The sequence below is a fragment of the Pelophylax lessonae genome (genome assembly GCF_965119305.1).
Source record: "Pelophylax lessonae genome assembly, chromosome: 8".
In the NCBI taxonomy this organism is placed as follows: Eukaryota; Metazoa; Chordata; class Amphibia; order Anura; family Ranidae; genus Pelophylax; species Pelophylax lessonae.
In genome coordinates this window covers 87,155,514-87,162,095 of record NC_138775.1, presented here as the reverse complement: position 1 = coordinate 87,162,095, position 6,582 = coordinate 87,155,514, and positions in this window count along the sequence as shown.

The following is a 6,582-nucleotide window of genomic DNA, read 5'->3' as shown; positions in this document are numbered from 1 at the left end:
AACGCTTTTCACAACATCATCCTTGGAGCTGACCAATTCTTCCATTTCTGTACGCAGCTGTTTAACACTTTCTAGTTCAGCCTTACACTCTAGAGCTTCCTCCAAAGAGCGAGCCAAGAACAGGGCTTTGCTCTCGTTATCACGCACCTCCGTTTCTGCACGTGCGCGTTCTTCTGCATATTTTGCAGACACATTCTTCTCTTCACCAAGCATCTGATCAAACTTCTTTTTCACATCTTCAACACACTGTAATGAACCAACGCTTTCTTCCATGCGTTTTTTCATAACCGCTATCTGAGCTTGCAATGTTGCGACTTGCTCTGATAGGTTTTTCTTTGCTTCCGCCTCCTCTTTTAATTGTTCCAGGAAGCCATTTTTCTCATCTTCCATTTGTTTGAGCTTTGTGCTAAAACTCAGCCTTTGACACCTCTCTTCCTGTAAGAGTTCCTGCGTGTCTTGCAGCTGCGATTCCAAGATAGAAAAATCTTCCGCAATTTCTCTAGATTTGCTGTCTGCTTGAGAAAGCTGATTTGTAACATTGTCCAACTCAACCTGCAGTCGGTTTGCCTTCTCTGACAGCTTAGCACACAATCGGTCACCTTCTGACACCTTGACTTGCGATTCCAGAAGCTGTGCCTCTACTTTTTCCCTCTTATGTTCACAATCTTCTTTTCCCTGCATAAGAGCCTTCACCTCATTGGCTAGCATCTGGGAATAAGAATGTAATTCTGCCACACAGGCTTCTTTCTCCTTTAACTGCTGCTGGACACGTTGGGCTTCCCCTTTCCAACTTTCACAGTCCGCACGCCATTCATCTACCACATTGCTTAAAGTAGTGAGCTCATACACAGTACTCAGTAATTTAGCCTCTCTTTCACTTTTCTCTTTGTCGCTGAGAGACAATGTCGCTTCCAGAGCAACATTCTGTTCCTGCGACTCCTGCAGGTCTATTTTTGTAGCTCCCAAAGACTGAAGACTTTTTTCCAGCTGATTACGCAACTCCAACATATCAGCCATACTTTGCTTCTGCAAAGTCTGAATTTCACTTTCCTTTTCCATGAGGATGGTATCTTTCTCCATTATAGTCTCTCTGCGTTTTTGCAACTCGACCAAAAGAAGAGCAGTGGATTCTTCCCACTGTGACACATGAGACTTGAGTAGTTCATTTGTTTCCTGCAAGTTTCTATGCTCCATTTTAAGCAATTCCAAGGCTTGTTCCTTTTCTTCCATTTTCCGTTGCAAGGCATCCAACTCAGCCCTGCACACATACTCGGTTTCCTCCAAACCGATGGCCTCCATTGGCTGCTGGCGTCTCTGTTTCCAGCCTGCCATGCTCTCTTGATGAGCCTTTTGTTGAGCTGCAAAGCTCTGCTGAAAATCCGCATTTGCCTGCTGTTGAGCTGCATTTGCTTGCTGTTGAGCTGCATTTGATATAATCAGATGTTTCAACATCTCCTCCATTTTGAGTTTACTTTTCATCTGAGCACACTGCGTCTCCATAGCAGTTTCATCAGTGTTGCTAGGGACAACAACCTTCCTCTTTAGTAGACTCTCTTTAGGCATGGATGGGGCTGGTTCAGACGGCAACATCCCCTCCATCCATAGAATCCGGTCTCTCATTTCATCTATCTTTGCATTTTTCAGGCGTTTGGACCGCCCCATCTTCAATAACTCCACAAACAAATTTTTCACAGTCCAGCAAACAATTTTCAGACCACTGTCTCTTCAACACATGTAGTTTTTCTCTCTCTCTTGCAAGATCTCTTTTCCTGCACACACAGTTTGTGCAGTCACTTGCACCAGACACAACAAAGTTCATCAAATAATTTTGAGACCGCTGTCTCTTTAAAACACTTTTTTTTTTCTGTCAGGATCTTCTCTCCTGCACACATAGATTGTGCAATCTCATGCACCAGATAAAGTTCATCAAACATTTGCACTTCCTTGCAGGGATCTTGCTGCTTCTGCCCACTGCATACCTCCACCATATGTGAGGGATTAGCTCGGTGGTAGGCGTAGATGACTCCTTGGGGGGTGCGTTTTCACAGAGAAATAGCCCAAAAGTGCTTGCAAACAAACAGTGTGGTTTATTAAATGGTGTTTTCTTCACCAGGCTGTATGCAGCAAAACATCCAAAATAAAATAAAACAGAAAATAAATCCTTGCCTCTGTGGGCGGCTACCTTCTCACAACTGGAACCTGCCTAAGTGTCTGTCTCCAACCTACCGTCGGGCAGACTTCCTTGTCCTACAGCGGACACTCAATAGTCCTTTTATAATAGCTTCACAGGGCAACACAGTCCTTTGTTTCTTTCACATCAACAGTTCGTCTTCTCACCTTTGAGACGTATTCACCCTTGGTTACCGTCCCGGGCACACATCACTCCGGGGGGTCTTCTCCCAGGCCCACACATCCTGTCGGGAGGCACACGCTGACTGTCCTCCTGCTCCCAGCCCACATGGCTTCAGGACACAGCTTCTGGAGGCAGCAAACAATAGGAATTTCTCTGAACAAATTATAGAGCCTTAACTCCCTCATTCTGAACAGGTGAAGGCCTTTCAACTTCCGGCTGGCTAGCTCTGTAGCCAACACCCTAAATTAATTAATGGACTTTCTAAATCAGGTGGAAATGTATCTCCTTCCTGTGACTACATTCCCAGATTTAGCTGACTTCCTGTTACAATATATATATATATATATATACACACACACACACACACACACACACACACACACATATATATATACAGTATATAATATATAACGCATGAATTATAATCTAATCAATAATATAATTGTATTATATATATTATATATTATATAATAAAATTATATTATTGATTCGATTATAATTCATGCGTTTGTGTTTCAAATTTATCACATCTGGGATGTCTACTAGAGTCTTATTTTGGTCAGGTTTAAGTCAATAATTACTAAGAATTGTAGGCCTATAATACATAACGCCAAATTTTCATGAAAAGAATTGTACAGCTTTTGGTACAGAATTCCTGACAGAATCATACCGCCAGGGAGGTTAAAGAGGAGCTTCAGTTCCCCTTCTTTCCCATGCCAACATCTTAGAAAACCTGCAGCACATCTGCATGAGCATGGAGGTTTCCCACACATGCGCACACAATGCTGGTCTCTAGTACTTTGATATCTGCATGCATGAAAGCCCCTGTGCAGATGTACCACAGGATTCTACTGGGTCCCAAAGACCTGCAGTGTGGTGTGAATATCCTAGGAGGCAGGGGGGCCTGATGTCATTCTTGCCTAGGCAAAAAAAAAAGGAAAAAATTAGAAACCTTTTTTTTAAAAAAATGAGGAAATATTCTCAATTTGTGGGAAAGAAAGGGGGAGCTGCCAGCAAGGAAAAATGTATTTTAATGGGTAAAGGCCTGCTTTAAGGCATACAGGGCCAGCGCTACCTATACGCGAGGTAGGCGCCGGCCTGGAACGCCCCTATAGTCGGCGGCAGTGCTGGCAGGGGCAGACTGGTTCGGGCTGCAAGTATTTTTGGGGCCCAAGGCTGCTCCTTGGTAGTGGTCAGTGTAGTAGTCAGTGTAGGGGATAGTGTAGTGGTCAGTGGAGTGGTTAGTGTAGTGGTCAGTGTAGTGTTAGGTAGGTCAGCGTAGTACTCAGTGTAGTGGTTAGGTAGGTCAGTGTTTTGGTCAGTGTTTTGGTCAGTGTTTTGGTCAGTGTAGAGGTCAGTGTAGAGGTCAGTGTAGTGGTTAGTGTAATGGTCAGTGTAGTGGTCAGGTAGGTGAGTGTAGTGGTTAGGTAGATCAATGTAGAGGTTAGGGTAGTGGTTAGGTAGGTGAGTGTAGTGGTTAGGTAGGTGAGTGTAGTGGCTAGGTAGGTGTAAGATTCTGGTACCTTTGGTACCCTTATTGCCCATTTTCCTTTTTATATTGCGTCCCACCTTTTTAGTTAGGTGGAACGCATATACCTTTAAGCCGGATGACATCATCGCTGAGCGCCGCTCTGAGCGGCTATTTCAATCGCCGGCTTTCTCTCTCACATTGTTCGTTCAATGTTACCGCATGCTCACAAGCCTTGTCTTATGCTGCCGGAGCCTCCAGCTATTCTCTTTACCTGGAACAGACCGGAACCTCGCTACTGATCCCGTATCTCGCTACCGGATCACTCCCTCACTACCGGACCCCTCTACTTACTAACCTTACTAGTGATAAGTACCCCACAGGGGATTCCTCCATAACTAACTTACACTATCTACCTCTGCACATTAAGGACTGTTACTATCTATGCATACTAATTCTATCATCTGCACTGTTACATAGATTGCTAGCTCTTGAGTCTACTACCATCTATCCTTGCACTGGGTTAGTCTATCCTGTATATATCATCTGCTGTCCTCACCACCTGTTACCATACATGATCACTAACCTATCTGCAGTCTACCTATTACCATCTACTACTCTCCTGAACATTTCTATCAAGTGCTTATCATTGCTGTCACTGCTCACACCTGTCCCTTCAGCACATCACCTCCATACTGTCATATACATCCCATCACTCCAGGAACATCTTATTGAGTGTGTGTATATCTGTATGTTGAAGCAGACAGGCCCACAGTGATGAGTCTGGAGAGTTGGATCTGGTGTTTCAACACATCTCTATATGACTACTGAGTGGAGATTCTGCAGCTGCAAATCCAGCTTATTATAAAAACGCAGGAGCGTTACAGATTGAACGAACCCAAAAAATGGATTCAGCAGAATTACCCACTCAAGTGACACAATTAACACAACAAGTAAATGCATTAATACTTGCTCTTACTGAAGTAAAAGATGAAAACCAGACTCTGAGACAGCAGGTAACCCGTCTCTCACAGCTTACTGCTGCTCAGCCCCCTGAACCTAAAATAAACCCTCCTCTAGTGTTTACAGGTGATCAGAAAAAATTTTGTGAATTCAAAAACGCATGTCAATTGCTTTTTTTGCTAAAACCTCGTACTTACCCTACTGATCAAATTAAAGTTTGTACCGTTATTTCATACTTAACGGGTGATCCACGGGCCTGGGCAGACTCTCTCTTTGAGAAAGATGATCATCTTCTCAACTCCTATCCTTTATTCCTAGCGGAACTCGCTAGCTTATATGAAGACCCTAATAGGCAGAGTACTGCTGATATCCAATTGAGGGCTTTAAAACAAGGAAGGAGACCTGTTGAAGACTTTGTAGCAGAGTTCAAAAGATGGACCCTGGATTCAGGGTGGAATGATACATCTCTGCGAACTCAGTTCAGACTCGGGTTGTCAGAAGCCGTTAAAGACGAGCTCGCCCGAGCGGATTTACCTGGCACTTTGGATGCCTTAATACAACTCAGTATCAACATTGACAGGCGACTGCGAGAAAGAAAGGCTGAGAAAATGGGAATGCCATTGTCTAGTCCTTCTCGGATTTCGGCCGTTGACCCTACTCCTATGGAGGTAGGAACCATACGCCCACCTTTATCAACTACTGAACGAGCCAGGAGAAGATCCAGAAACCTCTGCATGTACTGCGCATCCCCGGATCATTTGATAAGCGTCTGTCCCCTTGTCCGCAAAAAAGAGGGTGAGTGTTCACATGTCTTGCTAGGGGGATTAACGACTTCCTTTTCTAATCCCTATCTCTTTGTTCATTTAACATTACAGTGGGACCAGACTAGGATTGCCACCAAGGCTATGATCGACACAGGATCTTGTGGGAACTATATCGATACACGTTTTGTTACTTTAAATAAAATACCTATTATTTCAAAACCTAAACCTGTCTCTGTTAGTTTCATTAACTGTATTCCGTTATCTTCTGGTCCAATCACCAATCAGACACAAGCACTCCTTGTCACTGCTAACGAGTCTCATACGGAGACTACCACTTTTGATGTACTATCTTCACCCCATTTTCCCATTATTTTGGGACTTCCCTGGTTACACACACATCAACCAACCATAGATTGGAAAACACGGACTCTAACTTTCCCTTCTCACTATTGCGAGATTACGTGTAACCTCCCATCTTATGGAAAGATCCTGTCTGTGGTGTCAGATGAGATTGCACCACTATGCTATCAAGATCTGTCCGAAGTTTTCCTTGAGAAAAATGCTCAAGTGTTGCCTCCCCATAGGGATTATGATTGCACTATCGATCTACTCCCTAACAGCAAATTGCCTTTTCGGTCATGTTTATCCTCTTTCACAGGATGAACTCTTTCATCTCAAGGAATACTTGGATGAGAATTTGACAAAAGGGTTCATCAGACCCTCTACTTCTTCCACAGCTGCAGGACTTTTCTTTGTCCGCAATAAGGATTCAAGTCTTAGGCCTATTATCGATTATAGGCAATTAAATACCATTACAATAAAGGATCGCTATCCTTTACCGCTCATCCCTGAACTCATTGAACAAGTGCGTGGGGCTACCTACTTCTCTAAATTGGACCTAAAAGGGGCATACAACCTAATCCGAATCCGTGACGGAGATGAGTGGAAGACAGCATTCAGAACCAGATACGGATTATTTGAATATCTTGTGATGCCATTCGGGTTGTGTAATGCTCCCGCAGCTTTTCAACGGT